Below are 13,949 nucleotides of genomic sequence, written 5' to 3'. Positions count from 1 at the left end.
CTATTAATGAGTAGATTTGGTGAATCCATGCTTTTATCGATTCATTAACTCTTTCAAGTATTTATTGAGTCCTTATTATGTACAAGATATGCCAGGTAGAAATTAAAGATAAATGAGGTATAAAATCTGTTCTTAAGTGTCCTTAGAGATAGGATTATTTTACTGTGTACATCTTAACTACCAAGTCTTAGTTGTCACCAGAGAGAAAAATCTTTTTCCCCCTTTAAGATTCACTTATTTGAATGGTAGAGCAACAGGGGGATGGAGAGATGGAGAGAAAGCCCTTCCATCTCATCTACTGGCTCACTTCCTAATGGTCACAATCATCTGGAGTGGGCCAAGTTGAAGCCAGGAACCAGGACCTCCATCCTGGACTCTGTGGAGGTGGCAGGAACCCAAGCAATAGGGCCATCGTAAATTGCTTTCTTAGACATATTAGCAGGGAGCTGAGTTGGAAGCAGAGCAGACAGTGCTAGAATAGACACTCTGATATGGAATGCCAGCATAGCATGCTGCAACTTAACCTGCTGTGCCACAACACTGGCTCTGGGCAAAGTTTGTCAAATATTTGTTGCACATTTTCCCTTTGTTGGTTGCAGCCTGCAGTGGGGATACCATATAATGAGGGACAGCTCTCAGGGAAGTCATTGACTGTAAGGTGGTTTTTGTTGTTGTTGTTGTTTGTTTTTTAATTGCTTATTTGAAAGCTAGAGTTACAGAGAGGGGGAGGGAGAGGCAGGGAGAGAGGGCACTCTTCCGTGCATTGGTTTCCTCCCCAAATGGCTGCAACTGCCAGGGCAGGGCCAGGCCAAAGCCAGGAGCTTCTTCCAGGTCAGGTGCAGGGGCCCAAACATTTGGATCACCCTCTGATGCTTTGCCAGGCCATTAGCAGAGAGCTGGATGGGAAGTGGAGAAGCCAGGACCTGAACTGGCGCCCATAAGGGATGTTGGCACTGCAGGTGGAGGCGTAACCTAGTGCTGGCCATGTTTTCTTTTCTTTCTTTTCTTTTCATCCCCTCCCCTCCCCTCCCCTCCCTTCCCCTCCCCTCCCCTCTTTCATAATACATTGGTCAGGATTCTCTAAAGAAACAGAACCAAGAGGATATACATACAGGAAGAGACTTATGATAGGAATAGACTTTATGATACACCATTATGAGAATTGAGAAATACACCATTACGGACGTTGAGAAACTTCTTCAAGCTGGAGCCCCAGGAAAGCCAGTGCAGTGATCCAGTCTGACTTGGAAGGCCTGGGAATGAGGAAAGCCAAGGATGTGGGTTCCAGATGGGGTGTGAGTGCTGAGAACCAAGGTGATGTGCCAGCTTGAGCTGTCAGGCAGGAAGAGGTGACTGTCTTCAGTCCTGTCCAGGCTCTCGGGGGTTGTTGGAGTCCCACCACATTGAGGAGGACAGTCTACTTGAATGCACCAATTCCAGTGCTCATCTCATCTGGAAATACCCTCACAGACAGAAGAATGGTTAATCTGGGCACCCTATGGCTTGTCATGATGACCCACAAAGTGAATTATCACATGTAGTCTGTCTACCTGGTGATGGAGAACATCTCTGTTTGCACTGGCTGGCAGTTAGGAAGTGTTGAGTCCCCGCCTCACAGACCTCCTCCCCTGTCACTTTCGCAGCTCTTGTGGTGCTCATGAGCCTTTTAGAGAGTCAAAGGTAGTTTCTCTTCAAGAAAAATCTCTGGACCCATGTGGCCATTTAGGGAGTATACGGGCAGATGGAAGATCTCTCTCTCCCCCTCTCCCCCTCCCCACCTCAAATAATCTTAAATATAGCAGAAAATATATCCCTGGCAGCAACATGAACATTGTATGGAGAATATATAGCCTTCTCTGATAGACCAACCAAAGTAAGCACACGTCGTCTTTGTTCGCTGCTTCCTCCTGCCCTCCCTCCTCACCCTTCTCCTCTCCCTCCCAACAATTTTTGAACGAGAATCACCTATTATTAAGTATCCTGAACTCTGTGGTACATCTTTGTGAATGGAACACTTGTGAAATCCAGTGTTGGGCAAATAATCCCATGCAAAGGATGGCAAGTGGCAGCCATGCCTAGGGTTTTCCAGATTATCGATACTCTGGAATCTACAGTGATCCCTTAGGATACCAGGGATGTGGTACCTGAGCTGCTTCCTGAAGGCAGAAGTGGCATCCTCAATGTGCAGAGTGGAGGTGGGAAGGGAAGCAGGGAACCCTTGCCTGAGACCAGAGTGGCTGGACTGGACAGAGTGAGAGGAGTGTGCCCAGGAAGAAGCTGCGAGCGCTAGAGTCAGACCACGTTGCCAGTGATGAGAGGGAGGTGCCAGAAGGTGGTGCTGTTCCCTGAGCTAAGGACAGTGGAAGACATGCGGGAGGGGATGCCATGTATTTAATTTTGGAATATTCTTGAGTTTGAGACATCCAAGGGAAGACGTCAAATCCGCAGCTGTGTTTTTGGGTCAGGAGCTCAGGGGGAGGGGTCCGGACTGTGAGTCATCTAGCACAGGCGATACCCGAAGCTGTGGGTGTGGATGAGGTGGTCCAGGCAGCGTAGAGAGGGGGAGGAGGCGAAGGGCCAGGCAAAGGAAATGGAAGGAGCCAAACCCCTTTGCAAAAGCTACTTTCTGAGCCTCAGTCTCTTAAATAATAACTCGTCAGTGGAAAATGAATCAGCCCATTCCTTTATATATTCATCTCTTATTTAATCCAGAAAGAACTCGTCCTTCTTTACTTTGTTTTGTAGTGATGACCATGTTTCTGTGTTTTTGTGTGCAACACATCCTTAAGCTCCTTTTGCAGGGCTGGATGGGTGGTGACAAATCCTTTCAATTTCTATTTGTTATAGAAGGTCTTTATTTCACCTTCATTCACAAATGAGAGCTTTGCAGGGTATAATATTCTGGGATGACAGTTTTTTCTCTTAAGACTTGGACTATATTTCATCGTTCTCTTCTGGCTTTGTAGGGTTTCTGATGAGAAGTCTGCTGTGAGTCTAATTGGAGATCCTCTGAAAGTAATCTAATGTTTCTCTCCTGCACATTTTAGAATCTTCTCTTTATGTTTCACTGTGGTGAGTTTGATTACAATGTGTCATGGGAAGGATCTTTTTTTGGTTATGTCTATTGGGACTTATGTGTACTTCCTGTGCTTGGATGTCCCTTTCTTTCTCCAAACCTGGGAAGTTTTCTGCTATTATTATTTCACTAAGAAGACCTTCTAATCCTTTCTCTCCATGCCTTCAGGAACTCCTAGAACCTATATGTTGAGTTTTTTTTTTTTTTTAAATAGTATCCTGTGGATTCCCAACAGTAGTTTTAGTTTTCTAATTTTCTCCTCTTGTCTTTGGTTTGACTGTATACTTTCCTGTGCTTTGTCTTTTAAGTCCAGTATTCTCTCTTCTGCTTCATAGATTCTGTTTTTAAGGCTCCCCACTGCATTTACTTGTTCTATTGAATTCATTTCATTTTGATTTCTCTTTAAAAATGTTAATTTCATGTTCTATTGAATTCTTCATTTTGATTCCTCTTTAGGATCTCGAATTCATGGGAGAAATTTTCTTTCATGTCCTACAGATTTCAGTAGTTCATGCATTTGCATTTGATTACTTCTATGTAATCTTATGATCAATTTCTTGAGTTCCATTTCTTGCATTTCTTCTATCTCATCATCTTCACAATCTAGTATTGAAGAGTCATATTCTTTTGATAGTGTCATTTTGTCTTCCTTATTCTTGTTTCTTGGATTTTTGCATTTTTTTCAGCATTTGTGGAGATACCTGTTGGTTTCTTCTTCTTCCCCCCACTCCCCACTGTGGCAGCTTTTATTGTTGTGCTATGACTCTGTAGATAAGTGGACTGTCTGTTTTCAGTGAATCTCTATAGACTTGTAGTGGGTGTGGCCAGAGAGCTCTGTTCAGTTCTCCAGGATTAAGGGCATGCCTAAGGTGACACACACAGGTTTGATGTGGTAAATCTTCTCTCTCTCTCTCTTTTTAATCAGAAGGGAAGTATATTCTGCTCAGCTGAGCTCTTCTCCTCAATGGAGACCAGTGCCTAAGCACTAGCCCCACTGGGTATAACATTCATGTGCTCTGTCCCAAGGACTGCACAAAGGATCTGTGTAGTCCTCAGTGTAAATTTGGATTCTCCAGCAGTGTCTCTCACCAGGTAACCAGGAACTCCAGAGTTTGTGGCGTCTCCCACTGAGACTGCTCAAAGTCCCAGCCACACCGTGAGTTCTCCCACACACCCTCAGTAGTTGTTTTTTTTTTTTTTTTCCCCACAGTCCCAGTTCAGAAGCTTCACACAGTCACAAGCTCCTAGCACCTTGTTATTTCTCCCCACCAGAGTCAGGAGTCTCTGCTTGGCTGCTTGCTGGGTGCAGCTACAAGCTGGCACAGGTGTTACATATGTCCAAATTGGTGCCCACTCTATTGGCTTGTATGCCTTTGTAAGGTGAGTGGGGAGAGAGAAACGTGTCCATCTTGTGGTGGTTTGTTTGTTTTTTTTCTCCTCTAGTTTGGCTGATACACTTTCCCCCACGGGGTTCCAAGCCTGTTCCCTCTAGGCTCTTCCTGCAGCTTTTTCGCTAGTGACCTGCGCCGCTGTGGTCTGGTCTCAGCTCACTTTACAGCACTGGCGCGAAGGTTCTCAGCTGTTGGAGTCCCAAGCTGTGGGTGTGTGTGCCCTCCACGTAGGTCCACCGTGTCCCTCTAATTTTGGTAGCGTTTCCTCTGCCATTGTTTCCCTACTTCTTCCCTGAGACTACACTATCTCCACTTTTTTTGAACTATCTTCTCCTGGACTAGAGCAGTAAGCTCCCTCCCTAGCCACCATCTTGGAACGCTCTGTAAATAACCGTTTAAGGAATACTGACAGAGCGAAAGTCTGTAATGTGCATTACAGATGCCCTTTTTTTTTTTCTCTGAATTTTTTTGATTTGCAGTTGGTTGACTCGGTGGTTGTGGAGCATACAGAGGACTGACTGTATTTGTTTACGGTTTTTTTTTTAGGTTTAATTACACACAGTAGAATGTAAAACACTGAAGAGTCCTGTTTGAATTTTAGCAAATGCATACACTTGCTAACATGGACCCTTGGGAAAGGATATAAAACTTTACTGTCACCATGGAACACTCCTTCTTTACCCTTTCCAGTCAGTCCGTCCCTCACCCCACTCCTAGAAGCAACCACTGTTCTGATTTTTTTCACTATAGACGAGTTTTGCCTGTTTCAGAATGTCATATAAAAGGAACCATACGATAAATACTCAGTTAAATAAGATTCCATTGTGTAGCCTAATAGTAGAGACTCAGTGTGTTATATGTATAGTAGTTTGGGTTCTTTTCTTTTAATTAACATTAACTGTGTAAATACAGCCTAGTTTATTTATCCATTTACCTGTTAATGAGCATCTGGGCTGTTTCCAGTTTTTTGTTAGGATGAAGAAAGCTGTTGGGTATATCCTTATACTAGACTTTTTTTTTTTTTTTTTTTTTTTTTTTTTTTTTTTGGACTTATGCTTTCTTGTCTCTTATGTAAACATCCAGGAGTGAAATTGCTGGGTCACAGGGCAGTTAGTTGTATTATTTTAAAAGAAAATATAAAACTTTTTTTCTAAAGTGTTTATATGGTTTCACTGAGTATATTACAGTGCTTGTTTTACTTTCCTGCCAGCATTTCCTGTTGTCAGTCTTGAGCCTTCCAGGTAGATGGTGGTAGTATCTCGGGGTGGATTTCCTGTGCTTTTGCCTGTGATTGATAATGAGAAGTGACTTTTATGTATTGACCATTTGTAAGTGTTGGTTAAAATCTTGCGCTCATTGTGGTACTGACAGTGTGGACTGCCTCACAGATCTGTCTGTCACCCCTGCTCAGGAGCCATGCTAATCTCCGTATCGCTCCAGAGTTAGTGTTTGTGCTGCCTAACTGAGCACCTTATGTTCATTTTTAATTGAGTTCATCTTTTTCGTTTGGATTCGAGTCATTTATGTTTTCTGGACACTGTCCCTTTGTCAGCTATATCTTTGAGAACGCTTGCTCCAAGCTGTGGCCGATTCATTTTCTTAACGGTGGCTTTTGAAGAGCAGAAATTTTAAATTTTGATGAAATCTGAAGTTTTAAAATTTTATAGTTATTGTTTTCTGTGTTCTGATAAATGTTTACCTAACACCATGTTATGACAGTATTCTCCCGTTTTCTTTACATGCTTTAGAATTTTCATTTTTATGTCTAGGTTTATGATTCTTGGTGAATTACTTTCAGAGTGTAATATAAAACGGGATGAGGTTCATTTTTATCTATGTGAGTATTCTGTTGTTCTGCATGATGTGTTCAGAAGACTTTCCTTATTGAACTGCTTTGTTGCCTTTGTTGAAAATAAATTGAGGATGTAAGCGTAGGTCTATTTTCACTTCATTGATCTTTATGTTTATCTTAATGCCAGTGCCATATTGTCTTAATTATTTTGTCTTTAAATTACATGTTAAATTCAAGTAGCATAAATCTTTCCAACTTGTTATTATTTTTCAAGATTGCTTTGTATAGTTTAGGTGCTTTACATTACCATTCATGTTTTATAGCAAGTATGCAAGAAAAAGAAAACCAAACAAAAAACACAAATGAAAAACCACCTAGTGGAGTTATGATTGAAACTGCATTGACTCTACCAATATGAGGAGAATGGGCAGGAGTTTGCAATGTGAAGGATTTATGTCTTTCATTAAATTTATTCCTATTTTATGGCTTTTGGCACTCTCTAAAGTGGGGTTCTTTTTTTAAATTTCATTTTTCAACGTATAGCCAGCATACATAACAGTGATCTTGTATCCCAAAAACAACCTAATCCACTTGTAAGGAATTAAGTTGTATAAGCTCTTTAGGATTTTCTATGTAAACAATCAAGTTATCTGTGAAAAGTGTTCAACCTTTATGACTCAGTGGCTTATTTGTAAAGATTTTCTGTATAACACTGACTAGAAGGTAGGAGTGACATAATTTATTCTCAGTCTTAGAGAGGTAGCAGTTAGTATTTCACCATTATGTGTAAAATTAGCATCTGTAGGTCTTTCATAAACATTATTTGTCAGATTGTGGAAATTTCCTTCTATTCCTAGTTTTCTAAGGACTTATTTTTTCTAATCTCACAACAGGATGTTGAATTTTGTCAGTTGTGTTGTCTGTATCTATTGAAAGGATCCTATGGACTTCTCACCATTCTTCTGCTCCTGTCATTATCTTGACTGATTTTAAATAGTAAATAAAGTTTGCATTCTTGGGATAAACCTCACTATATTATCAAGTAGATTTTGCTAATATTTTGTGAAACATTTTTATACCTCTCAGAGAGCTCTTTCTGAGTGTGTGTGTGTGTGTGTTTAATTTCTTAAGTTTTGTGTTAAAGTTATGCTAGCCTTACTGAAGTGCCAAAAAGGTGGTGTAAGATGGATGTTCTCTTTTCCTAAAATGTTTGATATACTGGTGAAACCAAATGTGGATGGAGTTTTCCTAGTGGGATTTTTTAAATATTAATTTCTCTAAAAACAGATTGTTTTCTTTTTGTGTCAATTTTTTTTCAAGATTTATTTATTAGAAAGGATGAGACAGAAAGAGGGATAAACAGTGTTCTTCTAATGGTCACAACAGCCAGGTCTAGGGCAAGCTGAAGCAGGAGCCATGATATCCATCTCAGTCCCAACATGGCTGGCAGGGGCCCAAATACTTGAGCCATCATCCATTGCCTCCCGTGCACGTTAGCAGGAATCTGGATTGGAAGCCGAGGAGCCAGGACTTGAAATGACACTCCTTTAAGAGATGCCACTGTCCCAGTTGACATCTTAGCCCACTATACCACCAGGGCCATCCATTCTGTGTCTGTTCTGATATGTTGTAATATTTTAAAGAATATGTTCATTTCATCTAAACTTTCAATTTACTGGTATAAAGTTATTTATAACATTCACTTACATTTTTGATAGCTGTAGGTTTCGTTGTGATAGTCCTCTTTTATGGCTAGCACTTTGTATTTTTTGCCTTTTTGGTTTTAGTTACATAACAAATCACTCTAAACTTAGTGGTTTAAAATAGTAACCACTTAGGGGTGGGAGTTCGACCTAGAGCTTAAGGTGCTGGTGAAGACATCTGCATCGCTTATTGGAGTGCCTAGATTTGAGTCCTGCTTTGGCTCCCAATTCCAGCTTCTTGCAAATACAAACTCTAGGAAGCAACAGGTGGTGGTTCAAGTAATTGGGTTCCTGCCATCCATGTGGGAGATCTGGCTCCTAACTTCAACCTGGCCCTGCCCTGACCGTTGCAGGCATTTGAGGAATGAAGCAGTGGATGAGAGCTCTTTTCTCTCTCCTTCATCCCTCTCAAATTAAAAAACAAAAAGTAACCACTTATTCAACTGTGGCTAGGGCAGTGGGCGAGGCTCAGTTCTTGGGTGGCCAGGTTCACACAGGGCCCTTAGGTCAGTTGTCGGTTTGCTGGGTGGCTCTGCCCTAGGTTTGGTTGCTTTTTGTTGGACAGTGTGAGTGATGGGTCACCTGTCTGTCCTCATCCATCAGGCTAACCAGGCTTGTTCACCTGGTGGCTTGGTAGTATTCCTGGAGAGAAAAGTGTGCAGTACTTCTGAATTGCCTTTTCACATGCTTTTATCAACAGAAAGTTACAAAACCAGCCCAAATTTATAGATTTTACCACCAATTCCAAATGAGTGTGCATATTGGGCCATTTTTCAATCGATTGCATTGTAATATCTACTGTCAGGGAGCAGTTGTTACAGTGTGGCAGTTTGTAGCCTGATATTATTATCAGTGTTGTGATTCAGAAATCCTTACACATCTTCCTGGGTCCTGTTGAGCACCAAGTTCTTTGGTGTCTCATAAAAAGAAACTGTTTCCCACACTAATACTTGTACCTATAAAAATTTGATTGTTTAACATGGTTTTGCTTTATAAACCATTGTGTATTTTGGTTATCCACACAACCCCAGTAGATATCCAACATTTATTTTGACTCATAATACCTGAAGAATTCAAAATGTGCCACTGGTAAATATTATCATGGATCTATTGCCTTAGGGCTTCAAAAACAACAATTGACTGCGACTGTATAGGCAAAATTAAAGATAAGCAGTTTGCCCCACATAGGTAATATGTTCCTGCAGTTTCTCGTTGTATCTGCCAACCATCAGCTGTTCCTGTACACAGAAAATATTAGTAGAACTTGAGATGGGCTAGAAATGCAGCTTAATCACACCAGACCCTAAGTATACATCTAAGCCTTGATATTAAATCCATTTTGTTTCACCTTCCTGAAAATCTACTTCTAGACATACATCCTGAGTTATTTATGGGGCAGTGAATGCATCTGGCGATAAGAGTGGAGATTTTAGCGTTTTTTCTCTCACCAAAAAAGTGGAGGCATTGTAAATGTCTAATGAAATGAGATTAGTTTAGAAAATGACATTACTAAGGGTGGGCATTAGGCCTCCAGGAAAGATGCCTCTTAGGATATCGCTTCCTGTATTGTAGTTACCTGGGTTTGAGTCCTGGCTCTGCTGCAGATTCCTGTTTATTTCTAATGTACACCCTGGAGGCAGCAGATAATGGAACAAGTAGATGGGTCCTTGTCACCCATGTGGGAGACCTACCTTGAGTTCTTGGCTCCCAGCTTTGTACAGGCCCAGCCCCAGCTGTCACAGTCTCCCAAGGAGTGAACTAGTAGATGAGAGATTTCTTTATCTTTCTCCCCTTTCACTTCCCTTCCCTTCCCTTCCCTTCCCCTTCTCCCCCTCCACCCCTCTCCCTCCTTTCAAGTGATAACTAAACAAATCAGTAAATTTACAGTAACATTACTTTGGGCCAGTGTTGTGCTGTAGTGGGTAAAGCCACTGCCTGCGATGCTGGCATCCCACATGGGCGCCTGTTCATGTCCTGGCTGCTCTACTTCTGATCCAGCTCCCTGCTAATGGCCTGGGAAAAAGCAGTGGAAAATAGCCCAAGTATTTGGGCCCCTGCCACCCAAATGCAAGACTCAGATGAAACTTCTGTCTCCTGGCTTGGGCCTGGCCCAGCCCTGGCGGTTACAGCCATCTGGGGAGTGAACCAGTGGTTGGAAGATCTCTTTCCCTCTCTCTCTGTTACTCTTTTAAATAAATAAAGTATATCTTTCTTAAATACCATTATTCATTATGTAGAATATTATTCAATCATAAAAATTATAGGATAGTGTCCTACATTGATGTTCATTGCATATATTAGCATATTTCTAAAGTAAATTGTAAAACTATTGTGTGACTATAAAATAATTACATTTAAAGATATAAGCATAAGGACAATCTTGGAAAGATACTCATATAGCAAAATGTGAACAATAATTATTCCTGACTGGTGGCAATATGATTTTTTAAAAATTTTCATTCCATTTGAAATTTCCCTTTTTTCATCCTGTACTTCTTGAGTGGCAAGCTTGAAGTTTATTTATTTACTTATTTTTACCTAGAAACATTTTTTTAAGGTATGCAAACTTCATGCCTTTCATACACAAAAATTGAGAAACAGTGATTCTTTCCACCCTACCATCCCTCCTGCCCAAACTCCTACCATTCTTCCTCCCACCTCTCCTAGTCCCACTCTTATTTTTACAAAGATATATTTTCAATTAAGTATATTTTTAAATTTGACAGGTAAAGTTATAGACAATGAGAGAGACAGAGAGAAAGGTCTTCCTTCCGTTGGTTCACTCCCTAAATGGCCGCCACAGCCGGAGCTGCTCCAATCCAAAGCCAGGAGCCAGGTGCTTCTTCCAGGTCTTCCATGCGGGTGCAGGGGCCCAAGCACTTGGGCCATCCTCCACTACCCTCCCAGGCCACAGAAGAGAGCTGGACTGGATGAGGAGCAGCCGGGTCTAGAACTGGTGCCCATATGGGATGCCGGCGCCGCAGGCAGAGGATTAAGCAAGTGAGCCATGGCGCCGACCCTTCAATGAACTTTATACACATGATTAACCCTACACTAAGTAAAGAGTTCAACAAATAGTATGGGGGGAGGGGATCTGTTCTTCAGTTGAGACAGGGTTGTTCAGAATCATGTACACAGCAGAAAAAAATCCTATGTTTGCAACAAAATGGATGCAACTGGAAATCAGTATACTTAGTGAAATAAGCCATCCCCCAAAAGACAAATACCATATGTTCTGCCTGATCTGTGGTAACTAAAAGAGTACCTAAAAGGTAATCTATAGAAGTGAAATTGATACTTTGAGATGTAATGATATTTACTTATTTTTTATTTTCTTGAAAGCCCAGAAAGAGAGACATCTTTCATCCACTGATTGGTTCACTCCCCAAGTGTCCACAACAGCCTGGGCTGGGACAGGCCAAAGCCAGGAGCCAGGAACTCTGTGCAGGTCTCTCAAGTGGGTGGCAGGGACCCAAGTATTTGAGCTAACAACTGCTGCCTCCCAGGTGACACATCAGCAGGAAACTGGATGAGAAGTGGAGATGGGCCCTGACCCCGGCGCTCTGGTATGGGGTGCAGGCATTGCAAGCAGTGGCTTAGCCTTTCATGATGTGGCAGTTTTTAATTTTTTTTTTTTGTAGTTGTATCAAGAACACCTAACATGAGATCTACCTTCTTCATTTTTTTTTTTTTTTTTTGAGAGCCGGAGAAACAAATACACAAAGGAAGGCAGACAAAGGAGCTTCCATATGCTCATTCAGTCCCCAAATGCCTGCAATGGTCCGAGCTGAGCAGGGACTGAAGCTGGGAGCTCAGAACTTGGTCTGCGTCTCCATATCTTCCTTGGTTGCACATTAGCAGGAAGGTGGAGTCGGGAGCAAGAGTTGGGAATCAAACCTAGGCTGTCCAAAATGGAATGGAGGTGCTACAACTGCTAGGCTGAACATCCTCCGCTTAACTGACTTTGAAGTATGCGATTCAGTTTTGCGGAGTTTCAAGTAGACACAGCAGATCCCTAGAGCTCTTCATCTTGCTTGAATAAAAGTTTGTGCCAATGGATTAGTAGCTCTGTTTCCCCTGTTCCAAGTGCCAGGTGCTAGGAAAGCACCTTCTACATTTTTCTTTTTTTAAGAGTAACTTATTTTATCTGAAAGGCAGAGAGAGAATGAGACAATGAAAAAGTTGTCTTCCATCCACTGATTGACTCCTTGAATGCCTACAACAGTTAGAGCTAGGCCAAGCCAAAGCTGGGAGCCAGGCATTCTATCCAGGTCTTCCATGCGGGTGGTAGGGACTCAAGTACTTACTTAGGTCATCATCTGCTGCCTCCCAGGCACACCAGCAGGGAGCTGGATCAGAAGCACAGAGTACCCAGCCTTCAAATTGGCACTCTGATGCAGGACATAGGCACGTCAATTTTAGTGTCATGGCACCTAAACCCCAACCCCCTCAAATAAATCTGTATGGGAGATTTTGATGTATCATACTTTGTTCTTAATTGAATGGACTGTTCAAGCCATTTGCTCCCAGGAAATGGTTAATGCAGAGTGCACTCCACCTTAGTCAAGTGTGTCTACAGAGGGTATTGAAACTTTTTGGAACCCAAATTGAATCTGATTTAAATTAGATATATGTTAAAGAGAGTTTTTAGAGTGAAGTGTTGCAAAAGTATCACCTGTGCAGAATAGACCACAAGCTTCACATTTTCCTTGGTCTGCTGGGGGGAGGGACAAAAAGATTGCCATGGCTGTATGTAGAGTTCATTGCAAGCTTTCGTGGGGTAGGGGAACGCCTGGGAAAGATGCAGTACCTAGGAGCTATGGCGGCCTTGTGCCTGCAGCTCCGTTGTTCAGGCAGCTTTTTTCATGTCAACACCTGCTCATTAGGAACTGGACCAAGACTCCCAAAGAGCTCTCAGATGGCCCTGATTTTGTATCCCTGCCAATCTGCACTAGAATTTAATAACAACCTTGAGGTGAAACTTGGGCCTTTCCTCATTGCTAATCCCTAAAGCCATCTGGCCTTTTCCTTTCTCTGAATAACAATTCAGTGCATGTGTGAAAAGATGGAGGGAGCAGGAGGAGGAGGGTAGGGGGGGACAAACCTATCTTACATTTCTTAAAGGACAATCTACTTGGTTTCCAAGCAGAGTATCTTTTAGGTCATAGACCTAAGCTTGTTCTTTTCATAGCTTCTGCACCTCTTTCTCTCTCTTTAAAATGATTTTATTTATTTACTTGAGAGCTAGAGTTACAGAGACAGGGAGAGACAGAGGTCTTTCATCTGCTGGTTCATTCCTCAAATGGTTGCAACAGGCGGAGCTGGGCCATGCAGAAGCCAGGAGCCTCTTCTAGGTCTCCTATGTAGGTACAGGGGCCCAAGCACCTGGGCCATCTTCTGCTTTCCCAGGACATAGAGAGCTGGATGAGAAGGAGAGCAGCCGGGACTAGAACTAGCGCCCATATGGATGCCAGAACCACAAGCAGAGGCTTGGCCTACTATGCCACAGCACCTGCCCCAGCTTCTGTATCTTAATTGCCAGATAATTGTTTGGAATTTGTACCACACATTAACTATTGACAAACTTCCAATTTCAGTTCTTTCAATGAAGTATTGTCAAAATTAAACATGTAAGTCTGCAATCATGATTCCAATTTTTTTAAAATTTTGCATTATTCATTTACCATCCGCTTCAACACAGTATTGAACACATAGGAGATACTCCATAAATATTTGTTTATTCCTGTTATTTACTCTACACAGTAGCTGAGGTAACTTAGTAGGAAATATATGTGCTATTATAGTAAATTAGAATAAAATACAAAGCATCAGAACTTCTTCCGCCTGTCCTCACCCCAGGAAAGAACTTGAACTTAGTGAACCAGGTGTCCTGTGTGTTACATGGCTTCAGTCCCGGTGGGGGCTCACTCCAGGGCAGATGCCTGGGAACGGAAAATGCATCAAGAATCGGCTATACTACTTAGGTT

At 42.0% G+C, this 13,949-nt stretch overlaps 1 non-coding gene across 1 annotated transcript; it reads right to left on the bottom strand.

Annotated features, from left to right (window-relative positions):
• Nucleotides 1-5,833: 5,833 nt before the first annotated feature.
• LOC133776426 (U6 spliceosomal RNA) lies at nt 5,834-5,937 on the bottom strand. Its single transcript, XR_009868374.1, has one exon. It is a non-coding gene; the product is annotated as a U6 spliceosomal RNA (small nuclear RNA).
• Nucleotides 5,938-13,949: the final 8,012 nt, after the last annotated feature.

Source organism: Lepus europaeus, chromosome 17 (assembly GCF_033115175.1).
Source record: "Lepus europaeus isolate LE1 chromosome 17, mLepTim1.pri, whole genome shotgun sequence".
NCBI classification, from domain to species: Eukaryota; Metazoa; Chordata; class Mammalia; order Lagomorpha; family Leporidae; genus Lepus; species Lepus europaeus.
This window is presented reverse-complemented; position numbering and strand designations above follow the sequence as displayed.